This window comes from Etheostoma cragini, chromosome 8 (genome assembly GCF_013103735.1).
Source record: "Etheostoma cragini isolate CJK2018 chromosome 8, CSU_Ecrag_1.0, whole genome shotgun sequence".
NCBI lineage: Eukaryota > Metazoa > Chordata > Actinopteri > Perciformes > Percidae > Etheostoma > Etheostoma cragini.
The window spans coordinates 20907115-20923373 of NC_048414.1; the positions used below are offsets into that span (position 1 = coordinate 20907115).

Consider the following 16259-nt stretch of genomic DNA (forward strand, 5'->3'; position numbering starts at 1 on the left):
CAACACACACACACACACACACACACACACACACACACACACACACACACACACACACACACACAGAGCCTCTGCTATGAAGTCAGCCATGAGACAATGTTTGGTCAAGCATGGTTGGGTGGAGAGGCAATTAGTAAAAACTATGTCCGTACGGCTGGGATAGACGGTGTGTCTCCATCTCCAGCTGTTGTGTACCTACAAATTAATCAAATTATTTTCACTTGTGTATATGTGTCTGTATGCATGCACTCCAGTGAATGCAAACAAGTGTTATTGCATGGTTCACATCACCCGATGTTAACACCAACCCATTTTTGAATGAACAAAGGACCTCAGTGTTGGATTGTCCCTCGCCCCCCCCCAGCAATAGTCAAACAGATGTTGTCCATTTCGCAGTTTTCAGCCATATCAGCTCCATAAAGTTACCTGATTGTTGGCTGCTTTTCTGAAGTGTATAATATAAGGTACCTTTTCTACTCCGATTAGTCTGCCGGGGTAGTTCACAAGTAATATCCTCTATATGTGTCAATTTGTTCGAACTTAAACGTTATAAAGCTCGTTCCCCTTCAACGTATTCTCTGTATGCAGGTCTGTTACCACATTTACTAGATGGTTCCCTAAGCTCAAGCAGCCGATTATAAGCACTCACCCCTATCTGGCCGACTTCTTTTACATACCACAGAAAAGTTGCATTTGTGGCTTTTGACCCAAAAATGTGATGAGCATTACAAATAATTAGCGTAGTCAATTCTGCTATTTAATTCTGTCTGTTGCTGAGCAGCGCCAATTATGAGGAAAAGGTGGTTTCTAAAACATAGCATAACAGTAGGACAAGTAGAGAGGCGTTGTAAAGGTGGCAAACTGTTTAAAGTTGGCTAACACTGGCCACCGTAAGCTACTGATCATATTGGACCGAGTAAGGCTGTAGCAAATGAGAATGTCAGAAATGTCTAGACTATAATTTGAAACAGTAAATAATAACAAATCATAGCTGATATCAGGGAACAAACGCAGGAGGCAAAGACAGAGAAGAAACACAAGTCCGGTTTCCACTAGATTCTGTAAAATCATCCAAGACAAACCAGTGTCTGCCAAGTATGAAACAAAAGTCATAACACATTTTTTGCACATCAACCCATCGTCACCCGTTCTGGCTCTGAGTGTTTCATGTGTTACCCTACAACAGTAACACAGAGCTGATGAGTCTACTGGAGCAAGCTTGAAGCTGTATCTATTGTGTGGCTCCACTGTACCTGTTGAGGTGAGAATCCAAAGAGAAGCAGAAGAGAGGAGTGTAGCAGTAACAGCAGAGAGAGAGGTAGAACGATGAGTAGTAGCTGTGGAGAAAGAAAGAGAAAGGGTGATGAAAATGAAAGGAGAGCACCACAGAGACAATGAAACAATGCCCTCTAACCACTGCACTGACATCTTTTTGTTGTAAGGGTGTGCGTCTTTCTAAGCGCGCGTGTGTGTGCACATGCATGCGTGTGTGAGAGCATATTTTAATATTGATTTAGCATTCTGGCAGGGGGTCTTTGAACCTCACTTTCCCTACTCAAGGCCTTGGGGGACATATTGTAGATACACACACATAAACACACAAGAAGCGGTGTCAGATGTAATTAATGGTATAACCTGAAGCCTTGACAGAGAGACAGTTTCGCTGTGTATGAAACGTGTGCGGCTGTCGGAGGGTTTGTTCCTGCGTGTCTGTCTGTTTGTGAGACAGAGAGACAGAGCCAATGAATAGAGAGAAGAGGGCTAAACTGTGATTCCCAGCAGTGCCTCTGCTCTGCATGTGAACTCTCTTAAGTAGACCGGAGGACTGGCTAACGGAGCACTTGTCTATGCATGGACGTGGATGTGCATTTTAGTGTGCGTGTCAAACTGAATGTTTAATCCATACGCTGCTGTCAAGTCGCTTCTATCCGCTTTTTAATGCTTATTAGCTGCAAAAGAGGGGCACATTTTATTTCAGTTTCCAGACAACAGAAACTCTGGAAGCCCATGGGTTTATGGCCCATATATAGTATGTTCTTATAAATTCCTTCCAGTTGAAGGATGCTGTTAAAGTATAATATAAACATAATCATCACCCCCCCTCCCAGAACAGGGGGGAATTCTTTGTGGGTTCATCACTCTGAGATGATTCATCTCAAGGGGTTTATCCTAATAAATAAATTTGAATATGTATAAAAATATGGATCATAGCATCTTTAAATGGGAGCTTTATTCATATATATACTGTAGATGTCAAACGTGTACTTAACATTACTGGATATACGTTTCTTGAATGTGTGCCTACTATTTCTGTCTGTATTGTTGTCTGTCTATCTTTTCCATCAGTTCCTCTGTTGCTCTTCCTCTCTGTGTATCTTTTGGGATTCTCTTTATAAGTCTACACACAAGCACATACACAAAGATCTCTAGACACATGTATATTTGATTCCTGCCTCAGAATAATTAATAACTTTGTGTTCATTTATTTATTTGTTTGTATTTGAGGCCGATAGAAGTGAGAAGTGTGTCTTTGGGTTTCATTTTGTGTGTGTGTGTGTGTGTGTGTGTGAGAGCATGGAGAAGCTATTTTATTAATCAAATGCAGTACATTGAACATTTCCATTATTTTGGCAGGTTACACTTTTCATTCAGGGTAGTATATGAATGTAACTTCTGTCTCTGTAGCTTACAGTGCACAAAACACATTTGTGTTTTTGAATCAACATTTTATTTGTGCTCTTTGAAGATCTGCACACAGCCTCTGTGGATCGGAACCGTGTCTAAAACCGAAAAGGCGATTAGAGATTAAACACATTACACATCTTATAGATAATATACAAATGTGTAATTTTATATATCCTTTCTTTCTTTATATATCTATTCCCTATCCAATTTTACAGAACAGAGTTGATCCCCCAGTAGAACTCAGTCAAGAGATCAGTAATTATGGCAACAGAAAGAAGAGCATGTTAAATTTCTCCAATAGTATCTCTTTTGCTGAAGGTGCAACATGGTAAGTGGAAAAAGAAACTTTTGCTCTTTGATGAAAACCTTAAAAAAAAACTTTTAGAATACCATGGGCTACTTATAATGATCCATCACAGCAAATATCATCTAGCTTTTGTTTAGTCATATTCTTGATTTACTTATTTTTTTTTATTAAAAAATTACCAGATACAAACAATTGCAAACAATACACATATAGACGTGGAACGCGTCCCAGAACCCAGGGAAGCTGGGAGGGAGGGAGACAAACTGACACATGCAAGAACAGACAAACAAACACACAGACAGACACAAGACAAGGGACCAATCAAATGTGCAGGTTGAGGACCTGAAAGAGCCAGTGATCCAGGGTGCTTTCCAGCGCTCCATGGATCCATCGATAGCTCCATGGACACAACATCCAAAAAGGAAAGGGTCCATGCACGGATAGACAGTTTATGAGGTGGCTTCCAATGGGTTGCAATCATTGTCTTAGCAACTGTAAGTCTAGCAAACACAGCATGTTTTTGAGCTTTAGAGAGCTGGAAGGCCGACAGATCTGTCGCGATGGGAGAAGACAGAATCGCGACACACCCCTTCCAACTCCAGAGTTATCCTTCTCGTCCAGATCCAATGCTACCAAATCTTTAACTCATTATTAGTCCTTTTGGTGACTTATTCCTGTTTTGTCTGGTAAATTTAGCTAACTGCAAAGACGACTAAAAGCAAAAGAGGGGCCACGGGTATCGTCAACGGAGCTAACGTTACGAGTTGCCGCTGTTCTGAATCGGGTGCCTGGGTCTGTTTCTTGATGGTTCAGTAAACTGCCGTTAGCGTCTTTAGCACCGGTGCTGACCGGGAAGGTTGCTAGCTGGCTGGGGGCTGACTGTGGATGTGTCCGCGGGGCTGTAATGATAGTGGATTGATGCTAGCTGGCTGGGGGCTGTTGTCGGGTCTCATCTCGACTGAAGCCCTGCAGCGCCGGGAGACTGAGGCAGAAGACAGAGGTGTGCTAGCTAGCTAAATTACCATTAGCTTAGTCGTCTATCTATACAGTTAACGTTACTGTTGAATTTGTGGGTTAGCCCAGAGTGGTTAACTGTGGTCAAAACAATCATATACTGAAAATAACTGAGCGTGTTGAACAATGTCGTAATCTTATGTTACCCACTAAGAATTACATTACCATTGTTCTTATGTCCCATTCAAACGAGTTAATGAACCACTGAAACTATTTTGGAAACATTATTCAAAGGTACAAAAGAATCTTTGGTGTTGGATTGATCGATATTGGAATCAATCAATATCAATATTATCAATTCTCCTAAGCTTTGATTGCTCACTCTTCGTACACTGTCATTCTCTCAGTAAACAGTAGCATGGAGGCGTGTGAAGATTGTATGGCGGTACCTTCTTTTTCATGTCTGTTTCAGTCTCTCTATTACTTTTTAACTTTGTGCCGACTAATTTGGAACTAAGGTTCTAGCGCTGCTTGGGCAGAGAAGGACAGAGTTTGTGGCTAAGATGACGCTCCTCATAGCATCACACAGGAAATATGGCTAAATTAACATGTCCTCATGGGTGTAATGTTTTATTTACTGCTGATAACAGCTGGAACCGGTAAATACCTGTGACTACTGCAGAGTCATTGGTCCTGCGAATGAATGAGGATTGTAATCTTTACCACTAAAGTCCAAAGACAGATGTTATTGGGTGTGAGTTGTTTTTTTTTGTCCAGTGGGAGAGGGGCTTTACAGAGTGCAAACTACTGGGGATTGGTCATTTTGCCACAAAGTAGGACAGATAAATGCCAAGAGGAGCATGCCTTAAACTGTTACTGAAATAGGGCATTTTTTCTAGGTTATGCAGACTTTGTTGATGATGTACAGTATGTCTAAAGTTGGTATTTGCAGATCCATGTGCAGCTTGTGTTTGGTAAAACAAAGACAGAATTCGGATCTTTCACACTGTTGATAGATACTCTATGTTTTGCCATTTTATGCCTCTTTGGTGCTTGCTCTGTTTTTTCAAAGCAGTCATGTTTACAGCCAACAGGCATCCTCCATCTTTCTTGCTCACCCACCCAGACGCCCACACACACACACTCACACATACACAGTGTGTGGCTAAGGGAGGTCTCTAGCCATGGTTGCAGGTATCTGGCAGGCTTTTCCACACATGACCTAGTAGTGATTTACTGTCTTCATTAGCATACAGCTCCGTGTGTGTGTGTGTGTATCTGTGCATGTGCGTGTGGGCGATACATTTGTGCTTTAGGGAGGGTTAAAGTTGGCTAGCTGTGTCTTTTGTGTTGAGGTTGAGTGTGTTTTGGAAGTGTGTGAGTTTTTGGAATCAATAACACAAATCTGGTTTCAGCCTCCTCTCACTTTCCTATTCTTGTCTACTCTGTATCCTGCTATCCTGCTTTCTTCTAGTCTGTTTGCTGTATTGTTTCTATGTCCACAGCGTGGTTCAGTTTGGCACGGTCTGGTATGGCACTGTGTGTGTGTGTGTGTCTGTGTGTGTGTGTCTGTGTGGGAGAGAGAGACAGAGAGAGACACAGGGAGGGTGTCTCAATGGGGGATGTAGCTGGCCAGGGCAGGGGCCGAGGACAGACAGGCTGGACCAAGGTCACCTGTGTGTGTGCGCGTCCACTTGTACACCCCAGTACAGCTGATGATGAGGCCAGATTCCTCTCATCACACTGTTCCATCTCTTTGCATTTGGCTTTTGTTTTGTTTTGTTTTGTTTTTTTCTGATGCAACATGAGGACTAAATGTAGTCTGCTTCCTGACTACTAACGAAACAAATTGATGAAGACACCACATCTGTATTAGTACTGAGAACTATTCCATGCTCCATAGGAAATGAATCATTGGCTGTTTCTAACTCCTAACATGAGGATTGGTTGCCTTCTCTTTTTATATCATTGTAAATTGGATATTTCTGCATTTTGGACTGCTGTTCAGATAAAACATCCTAGGTTTTTGGGAAATTAGTTTAGTTTTACTATTACACCAATATTTTATAGACTAATTACAGACCTATTTCTAGACTCTCTTTTACCGTACCACTCTCTCTGTCTCCCATCTCTCTCTCTCTCTCTCTCTCTCTCTCTCTCTCTCCCATCTCTGTCTGTCTGTCTCTCTCTGGTTCCAGATGGGCAGTTTGCAGGTTAACTGGTACAGCTGGAGCTGCATTATTAGCATCCTGCTGTGAGCTCTTATTGGCTCTGCTCCTCTCCTCTTTCCTGCTCCCTTCTTCTCCCTCTGTCAGGTTTAGAGGTTGTGTTGTGTAGTCCTACAGAATGGACATGGAAGTGCTGATTGTATGTACAAGTAAAGTTTACCTACAGAGTATGAATGCTTTTTATTGTTATAGTTGCAAGTTCTATTACAGTTAGGTAGGTTGTACTGAAATCATATTGTGTAATATACACTACTTAAATATCTCAGAGTGAACCTATTTTAGCTGCTTTATTTCATGTGATTGCATATGACAACGTGCATTCAGTTTGTTGAACAGAAAGTTAAGCACGTCTCTCAGGCCTTTTTTTCTACTGTGTGTGTGTGTGTGTGTGTGTGTGTGTGTGTGTGTGTGTGTGTGTGTGTGTGTGTTGTGGAATGGAGATTGGCTTTTTAGTGGTATTTGGGAGATGCAGCAGGGATAAGCCTGCTAGCTCCCTCTGACTCCCCCTGGGAGCACAGATTAAAGAAACACACACATGCACACACACACACGCACACACACACACATACACACCAGTAGTAAACAGCAGGATAGGATTAGATAGAGGTAGGTAAACACATACACACATATCTGTTAATTTTGCACTGAAAAGAACGATTATTGAATCGTCAATCAACACAACAGACCTCTTTTCTCTTTTGCTGTCTCTTTTCTCTATACCATTCCTTGTCAATGTATTACCTCTTTCTCCGACGTATGTCTGACACACCTGCTCTCTTTAAACAGATTGCCTTATAAATGTTACATCTGTCCTGATAGAAAACAATAAAAATGTGTTGAACAGTTTCTTTTTGTCCAAAAAAGCCATTCAGAGAAAGGGAGTGACAGTCAGGGGTGACCCTCTCTCCATCACCTTGACAACTAGATCAGAGCCTTGATTGTGGTTGCCCTGGTGATTAGCCCTTGGTACAGACATGCTTGGTAACCTGTATGGGAGGGTGATTTTGAGTGTGTGTTCTAATCTATTGCACCTCGGTGGGCCCGCAGGTTCTATCCACCTCCAAATGTGGCTTTTAAACGCCTTTCTCCTTTGGTCTCCTTTAAATGTGTTACTTTTCCATCATGCCAATGAAAATACATAATACATACATACATACATAGATAATAATAATAATACGTAAGACAATTTCGCAACAATACCAGTGACTGAATTAAAAAAAAAAATACCTGTACTAGTAAAAAAACTGTAATCAATTACAGTCGGGCATGCCCTGACCCACCATTAACCTTTTTTATAACTCCTTGTGGATGACTGCTATAGCTTCAACCAGCATCAACACACATACAGTTTAACACATGCATACTGTTGATGTGCATCCAGGGGCCTGTAGTTGTGTTCTACTTATGTAAACAGATGGGAGAAGGGAGGAAGTGTGGGGAAAAGATCAAGAGGAGGAAAGGAGGACATAAAATGACCATGAGAGAGAGAGAAGGAAGGAATGAATGAATGAAAGAATGGACACCTAGAGAAAGAGAGGTACGTCAGTTTTAAATGTTATCTTAGGGAGTGGCACAGGTGTGTGTGTGTGTGTGTGTGTGTGTGTGTGTTTATGGTTTATTCACACACAGTGATTAGGCGTATTCCCTCCTGGCCACTTTCAAGCTTTCAATTAAGATTCTAAACACAAATATACTCTGCATTTATTACTCTCATCCCTGCTAACGAGCTAAAAAGAGGTGTGTGTGTGTGTGTGTGTGTGTGTGTGTGTGTGTGTGTTCCCTGTGCTTATTGGAGGAAATCGTAAATCCCCATTTTCCTGTGAAAGTCCTGAGCGCTGATTCCAAGGCCAGAGCTATGATGTTTGCACCTCTCCTGTTTCAATATTAATTAAAGTCTCATTACGTATGATGATACAAGACTTACATATCAGCAGCTTGTTGTTATAGTCAAGTGCTCTCCAGATGACACTGAACATCCTGGGTTGGTGTGTGTTTGTTTTTGAACAACAGAATATGTTTGACTAAATGACCTTGCATGCAGTGTTTCAGTATCCACCTGCTTCCTGCTGTTCAAGCACAGGTACCGGGCCATACATTGGAACTTTTGTGCGTTGCTCTTGGGGTTTGCTTTTCAAAAATTATTAGACTAAATATATAACTATATCAATCTAAATATATCAAGTTGAAAAAAGCCAAACCGCTGTGAGAAAAAGTATTTGAATTGCAAAAGTGCAGCGGTAACATACACTGTATAAAAACTACCGCAGATTTTTCACATTATGGTTTTCCAAAAAAAAAACATTTTGTATTTTCTTTCAAATTTAAATGCTGTGATTTGGGGGCTCAAAGGTGTCAGTAAACACAGCTTTACAACCAACAGTCAAATCAGATAGCAATACAAGCTCTCAGGTAATTAGAGCTGTTAAAAAAAAAAAACGCTAAACCTCGATAATTAAGCCAATTGTTTGCAAATAAAAAGTAGATACACCTGAAATATATTCATTGTACTGTTTTGTCCATTGCATTTTCAAGCTACAGTAGACAAAGGTAAAATGATTTATCCAGAAATGCCGCTATTGTGAGTACCACGTTATTCGAGCAAAATAGAATAATGGCAAAATTGCCATATAAAGATTTTGTTTTACTCATGTACATAGTGTATGTTTTACAGGAAGTGGTGTGTGTGTGTGTGTGTGTGTGTGTGTGTGTGTGTGTGAGTGAGAGAGGACTTTTGGCTTCTACAGGATTGAGCGCTCCAGCTTCCTACTGTTAAGTAATCTGATAGGGAAAATCCAAGCTGCTACACATGCACACACAAACTCCTTCCAAGACATGCACTTTTGCACCACAAAAATAATCTCAATTTGTGCTTCCTTTCATCACACACACAAATTGGGGATCACCACATGCTGCTCTTGCCTGCCAATAGTTTGTCTGTTTGTGTGTGTGTGTGAGAGAGAGTTTCCACTCAAGATATGTATTTACATTTATTAGAGGATATTGTAAGATATCATTGGAGCACCTAAGGGGGCATGTGGTATAAAAAAAATCAATGGCAGAGAAATACTGTACTTAGGCGTTTTTTCAAAAAACAAACCGCAACAGTTGAGTGAAGACAAACGTTGGAGAGGTTCATAGAATTCTATTTGTGCTCAAGATAGCTTCAGAGTCATCTTTCTACATTAGTTACATGTAAAAAAGGTAACTTGTTAGCCTCTTCCTGTGCATTGTTCAAGTAAGTTGTTTTAAGCTGAACCACTGCTAAGCGGTCCCTTTAAATGTGATATTCTGTCACTGAGTGATGAATTTGTTATAGAAATGTGTCTTCGCGCATTCAAAATGGAACAGCGCTGTGCAATTAATCAAAATGTAATTGTGATTATGATTTTGGCTCCCAATAATCCCATTTCAACAATTATTTAGCACATTATGTTTTGCAAGTGGTGGCCTTGACCAAGTGCCACTTTGCTCATTTGAAAGCCACAATGTCTCTCTCTCTCATGGGTGGGCCAAATTCTCTGGGCGGACAAAGCAGAGAAAGGGGAGGTAACCTTGCACCCGATGACCTCATAAGGGGCAAGATTCAAACTCACCCTCGAACTCCCTAATAAACTGTTGCTGTCATATTTCACAGGACCCGTGTGAGTGTGGATTTCATGTCGCGGCTTTCATGCTGTTTGTCACTTTGCCTAAGATTGAGTGACAAGTTGTACTCCAACTGTTGTTTACTTGATTGCCATAACTTCGCGAGTGATGAGGTCCTGTCACTGTTCCAGTGGCCCGGAGAGAGCGAGCAGATGACAGTTTGCTTGAGTTCAGTAGACCAGATGGCTCCGCAGAGTTGTGTACTTACAACTTCATGACTTTTCATAAACAGCTGAAGGAGCGGCGGCACCCTACCTTTTTTTATTCCAATGAATGCAGTTAAGGCGCCAGGCATGTGTTGCTTATGCGGCCACCTTAACTGCAAAGGGCTGCGGGAAGCCTTGGCATGATTGATTGAAATGTGTTAAATTGAAGAACTCCTCAATTATTTCACTTAGACATATATTAACCATGTCATATGATATGCTAACTAATGACTGTTAAAATACCACTGGACTTTCTTGTGCCCATCATCTGCCATCTCAGAAGACAATAGCTGTAACTGTGTTCATTAGAAACTTAAGTGAAACAGAAACTTTATTTGGCACTTAGTTCACAATTAGTGATTTTGTGGATAGGCAGAGATCTTAAAGTTTCAGAATGGAAATTTGAGTAAACGGCGTTGACCACAGATCAAACTCTGACAGTGTAGTAGATAGTACAGTATACACTCAAGGTTAATGAGACGGGCGCAAGGATACAGTGTTTGGGAAGTATCTTGTGCACTGAGAGACGTGTGCACGTTACTCGTATGGCCTGTGTTCCAGTTGGATATAAGTGTAAAATAAATATGCACTAAGAAAATGTCATCTGTTAACTTTTTCAGTCATGACCGTGAACTATTACAGACGGAAGACTGAAACGACTAGGTCAAAAGCAGGTTGTTTAAGTAGAGCACATCGTGTGAGATTCTTCCGTATGCAACGGGTGTAACTCTACTTCCCATCTTCATTTAACTAGGTGTAAAAATCCACACAGTGGATAACGGAGATGGAAATATTAACAATTACCTCACAGAGAGAGTGATAGAAACAGAGAGGGAAAATGGAAGATGAGAGGAGGGAGGGAGAATGTGTGTGGGTGTTAGGTACTCGCGGGACCTCAGCACTGCAGCATTCTTTGTGTGTGTGTCTGTGTGTGTGTGTGTGTGTGTGTTTGTGAGGGAGAGGGTGAGTAAAGGTGGGGGCACTCTTGGGACCCCTCCAGCACTGCAGCAGGTTGTGTGTGTGTGTGTGTGTATATTCTCCAGCCCCCACACTACCAATGGGTCAAGCTCACTCCCCCCAAATCAGCCCCCCCAACCCTGGTTGCCATGGAAACACACCTTGAGCGAGCCCCCCAGAGAGGTACATACTCCACCTCCTCCTCCTTCCGTCCACTGCTCTCTTCTTTACTCTTTACTGCACTCTTTCTTTCTCCCATTGCCTCTGTTGCTCTCCTTCCGTCCATCCCATCATCCCTTTCTCTACAGTCCCCGACTCTCTCTCTCTCTCTCCTCCCTCTTTCTCTTCCTCTCTGTCTCTTCCTTCTCTCTCTCCATCTCTTTCTCGTGCTACCTCTCCCTTGCTGTCCTCTCCATCAATCGCCTGGCTTGGTTTACGGCTCTTTATGTCGCAAGGGACCAAACACACACACACACACATACACAATTTCTACTGCTCTTCAATGCGCACACTCCCAGCATCACATAGTTGGGGATGGGGTGGGTGGACAGGAGCAGGGAAGGGCAGTGACTGGGGAGAGACACCTGGGGGACCGCCAGCAGCCCATACAGACGCAGAGAGGAAGGGAGGTTGAGAGGTTAAGGCTAGACTAGGGGGGGCCAGGCACCCAAAGGAGTATTCCCACAAAGACGAAGAAAGGGTTAAGAAGTGTGTATATGTGTGTGTGGTGTGCAAACAGCTTAAGGATCCGTCCCCCTACAAATCAAGGAGCTCATTTATGTTCTGCTGCATGCAAGTTGCAGGGGGCTGTGATGCGGCCAGCCAGCGTGTGTGTGTGCGTGTGCGTGTGCGTGTGCGTGTGTGTGTGTGTGCGTGTGTGTGTGTGTGTGTGTGTGTGTGTGTGTGTGTGTATGTGTGTGTCTGTGTGTGTCTGTGTGTCTGTGCGCTGATGCCACCTGGTCCCCTTCTTTTGGACAATTAGCAGAGAGAGAAGTGTAACGCAAAAAAAAGACTAAGGGGGAGCATAAGCTGTGTGTATTAGGGGTGGGGGAAAAACATCGATGCAGCATAGTATCGCAATATTTTCCGTGGCAATACTGTATCGATACACAGATGCCAGTATTGATTTACTGTATTTTACTGTATATTATGTAGTATTGATATACTTTTACTATATGTGTTGGTCAGTTTGCCTGCTTGACAATCCCAATACAATTCAAGTGAGATAAATAGAATTCAAAAGAGAACTGTGTGTGTTTCCTTTTGGGGACATCATTTGAAATTGGGAAATCTGAAATTGGAGGCAAGAAATTGCAATACATTGCAAACTATTGCCATGTGTTTAAAATTACAATAGTATTGTATTGTGACATAAGTATTGTGATGATATTGTTTAGTCAGGCCTCTGGTGAGTCCCACCCCTAGTGTGTCTGTGTGTTTTAACAGTAATGATTGTATAGTAATAATGATTGAGTGTAACTTAATGAATGAGTCTGACTGCTGTATGGACTTTTCTCTAAGTGTGTTCCCCCTTCCCTCCATTCTGCCTTCTGTCCATCCACATAGATTTGATTACATACGGTCCTCAGATTGTTTCCTCTTTTCCTCCAGTACAGTCTTTCTCTCTCAGAGGTGAAACCTCATCAGTAATTCTACAGATGCACCGCAACCATACACCAATTACCTCTGTGTGTGTGTTTGTGCGTGTGTGTGTGTTTGTGCGTGTGCGTGCGTGCGCACGCGTTTGTGCGTGCGTGCGGGTGTGATTCCATAGGTTTCTCAGTTAAGAAGGAGCATAGCTTTGGAGTTGTGCCAAGCTTCCTCCTTCTCTCTCTCTCTCTCCCTCTCTCTCTCTCTCTCTCTCTCTCTCTCTCTCTCTCTCTCTCTCTCTCTCTCTCTCTCTCTCTCTCTCTCTCTCTCTCTCTCTCTCTCTCTCTCTCTCTCTTTCTCTCTCGGTCATATTTAAATGCTGTTCTTCTCTGTCTTGTTCTCTCTGTCTCTGCCTGTCCTATCTGATATGTTGTTTGAATGGTGTTGTTTGCTGCCTTCTGCGAACATGCAGAAACATAAAACTGCATGATATTTTCATGTTGACAATTACAGGCAGGGCCCTGACAATTGTGAACCCTTTGAAGTTGAGTGCTATTCTGCCCTGGTCAGGTGTTGTATTTGTATTATTATTGTATTGGGGGGGGATGCACCCTCCCTCCTTCCCGTGGGAGGGTGCAGCGATTGACAAGGCCCTGTCCTCCCAGGTCCGGGGCTTGAACCAGGTGAGAGTGGTAAGGAGGTTGGTTTCATGGGATCTGAGGTTCTGGATAGGAGTGTGTCGGTGCAGGAGAGTTGGCATAGCAACCATTAAGAACAGTGAGCTGTGCATTATAGGAATTGTCAGCACAGCTGGAACATGTCTTTGCCAAATCAGACTGGTAAGCTTAAACTTGTGCAATGCTCTTTCAGTCATGGAAAGGTTTTATTATTGTATTTAACAATTATCAGTGTAAAACGAGAGGGAGAGCAGGACTTGACACACATTTTTACAAAGTATACATGCTCCTTACATATTATTATAGATATAACACACCCCAAAACCAGATTTACAATTTAAAGCAATCCTCCGTGAAAGGTATTAAATAATCCCCAAACTTGCTTTAATGTGCCCCCCCCCCTCTCTCTCTCTCTCTCTCTCTCTCTCTCTCTCTCTCTCTCTCTCTCTCTCTCTCTCTCTCTCTCTCTCTCTCTCTCTCTCTCTCTCTCTCCCTCTAATGCTCTCCTCTCATCCTCTCTCCCCTGTGTTCTCTGTATAGCCCAGCATAGGCCTCCCAGGATTGTGTTTGTGTGCGTATGTGTGCGTGTGTGTGTGTGTGTGTGCCTGTGTGCGTGCGCGCTGGTGGATCAAATGCACTCTGTGAGACAAAGCGTAACGGCGGGATGCTCTACGACTCTGTCATCTCACTATGGGTCACACACGGACTGGGTCTCAGAGGGGGACAGCACATAGAGACTGCGGTCCCCACACACACTGATCAAAACAATGTATTTGTCAGAAAAGGGAACTCTTTCATGGGACACACACACACAGAAGCGTTGGAGGCCTCCCCCTACGCCCTTGTTCCGGACAGCCCAATTATCTCTCTGCACCTCACTGTTTTCCCTTCAATTCTCTGTCTCTCTATCTTTCTCTTTCCCTCTCACCGTAGTTTGGTCTTTTTTCATCTGTAGCCACTTTTTCACTCAACCAATAATTGATTGACCTTTAATTAGCTTCTAAGTTTCTTTTGTAAGGCTGATGGCTTCATTAATGTCATCCTGTGTGTGGTGCCCCCGACACGTGTTTGCACATTTTACCACATACAGCAGAAAAACAGATATGGAAGAATAAAACAATAGAAGCAATTTTCTGTTTGTGCTGTTGAAATGTTGATGAAAGGATATATTATTGAAATAATTGACAGCAAATCAAAGAATAACTATTTTGATTTTAAGTGAAGCGTATGCTGTTCCCAGCTTATCAAATGTCAGGGATTTTTCATGATTGCAAGTTGAATATTTTTGAGTTTTAAACTGTCTGAAGATGTCACCTTACAAAATAAATATGGCATTTCTGACTACTTTCTGACATTTTAAAGGCTCAGTGATTGATCAAATAATAATAATGACAGAATAATTGAGCTGCAGCCCTAGCCTGGATGGCTTGTAAATGAAAATACACAGTTTATTTTTAATTTATATGATGTGATTTTTTTATGCATTGAGCCATGTGCCTACTTTTCTTGCTTGCTTGCTTAACGATGCCTGACTGGAGCTTCCATGTTGCGCAGAGGCAGGTTGCTGGCCGGTACTTGGAAGGAATGTCTCCCTCCGGGGGTCCTTCCTGATCAGGACTGTCCGCCTTGTGTTATCCACTCCGGGCGGGTTGTTTTATTATGGATGCCACGCAAGGTCTATGAAAGTCCCGCCGTACGGAGCAGTCCGATCTGTTGGGGTTAATCATTGACCTCGAGTAGTTAAGTTTATAATAGCTGACTGGTCAGGGGAATCAACCTGAACAAATTGGGTTCCATTACCTTGCGACAGCATGTACGCCTGGCCAATAGTAGCGTGTGAATGCCATTGAAGGCCGGGTCTTGTCCAGAAGTTGTGTGGGGTCCCCTCTTTCAGCAGCTGATTCTGTTGTACTACCAGGTCTCTATGAAGTGCAGACAGCTTCTTAAGCCAGTAGGTGTGGATCATATCAGACTCTAGTGTCGTCCAGCTATTCATAGGAGACAGCTTTTTGGATGTCTGCCAACGGGATGGTTACTAGGTCTTGTTGGTTGCTTGGGTCTACTCTTAGATCTACTTGACACTTGGCATTTGTGTTACCTGTTGCCTCCTTTTTCTACAATGTGTTTATGTACTGCTCATATATACTGTCATTACGGCTCAAGTAGGCAGAACAGCATACCCTGGTAAGTTAGTGTAATTATGTACATTGCTGGAGTTACGTTGCGTAGAGCGCATATAATTTAGGAGACAGTCATAATAACCACATTTCTATAAATGCAATGTATGCATTTGGTGATTTTAGTTGTTGTAATTTCAACTAGAATGCCTGCAGTAACATCGTCATACACAGCATGAATCAGACCAGTGGGGATGTCCCATTCTACACACATGGACAACGGGTAATAGGCACGTCGCTGCGTACATGTAAAGGTAGCCGACGTTTGACCACCTTCTCTGATCCGGGTGGCGTGGGAGAGTGTGAGCCAACTTCTAAAGAGAGCATTTCCCCTATTGAGGCCAAGAGCCAACACACACCCAAAAACATACACACACCGAGATCACTGAAGCGTAGGCATTGCTTACCTATTTACCCTCTGCCTCTATCTGTGCTTTTTGTATCTCTATCTCTTTCTCTCAGTTTTGCCTTTTGCTTCTGTTCTGTTGAAAAAAGTAATTGTTAAATCAAAGCGTACTTTCAGTTAGACAAAAACTATTTACATGATAATTAAAACATGAAACTGAATTGATTGATCTGGTAGTGCTGTTAACTCCTCCCCCCTCTGTCTTTCCTTCTCTCTCTCTCTTTCCCTCTCTCTCTCTCTCCTCCTCCCTCTTTCTCTCTGTGTGTCTCACTCCATGTGACTCTCTCCAGCTGTTTCAATCTCCTTGTAAATGATAATGAACCTCTATCTGTCTCAGAAAGTCTTGGACACACTGGCGCCCCACACAACCTTGCAGCCTTTGAGGTGTGTGTGTGTGTGTGTGTGTGTGTGTGTGTGGGGGGGGGGG

The 16259-nt window shown here is 42.6% G+C and overlaps 1 protein-coding gene and 1 long non-coding RNA gene across 8 annotated transcripts in view; both read left to right on the forward strand.

The window, feature by feature from the left end:
* The window catches only part of LOC117948518, a 15561-nt gene extending 4388 nt beyond the window's left edge, over positions 1 to 11173 (forward strand). The window contains exons 4-6 of one of the 4 annotated variants that reach the window (XR_004657463.1): positions 7053 to 7055; positions 7411 to 7420; positions 11162 to 11173. This is a non-coding gene — a long non-coding RNA (uncharacterized LOC117948518). Of the gene's footprint in view, positions 1 to 1528; positions 1532 to 5116; positions 5121 to 5262; positions 5268 to 7052; positions 7056 to 7410; positions 7421 to 11161 lie in introns of all 4 variants that reach the window. The other 3 variants (XR_004657466.1, XR_004657465.1, XR_004657464.1) reach the window with 3 other exon arrangements.
* The window catches only part of znf423 (zinc finger protein 423), a 147306-nt gene that overhangs the window by 110468 nt on the left and 20579 nt on the right, over positions 1 to 16259 (forward strand). The window lies entirely within an intron of this gene.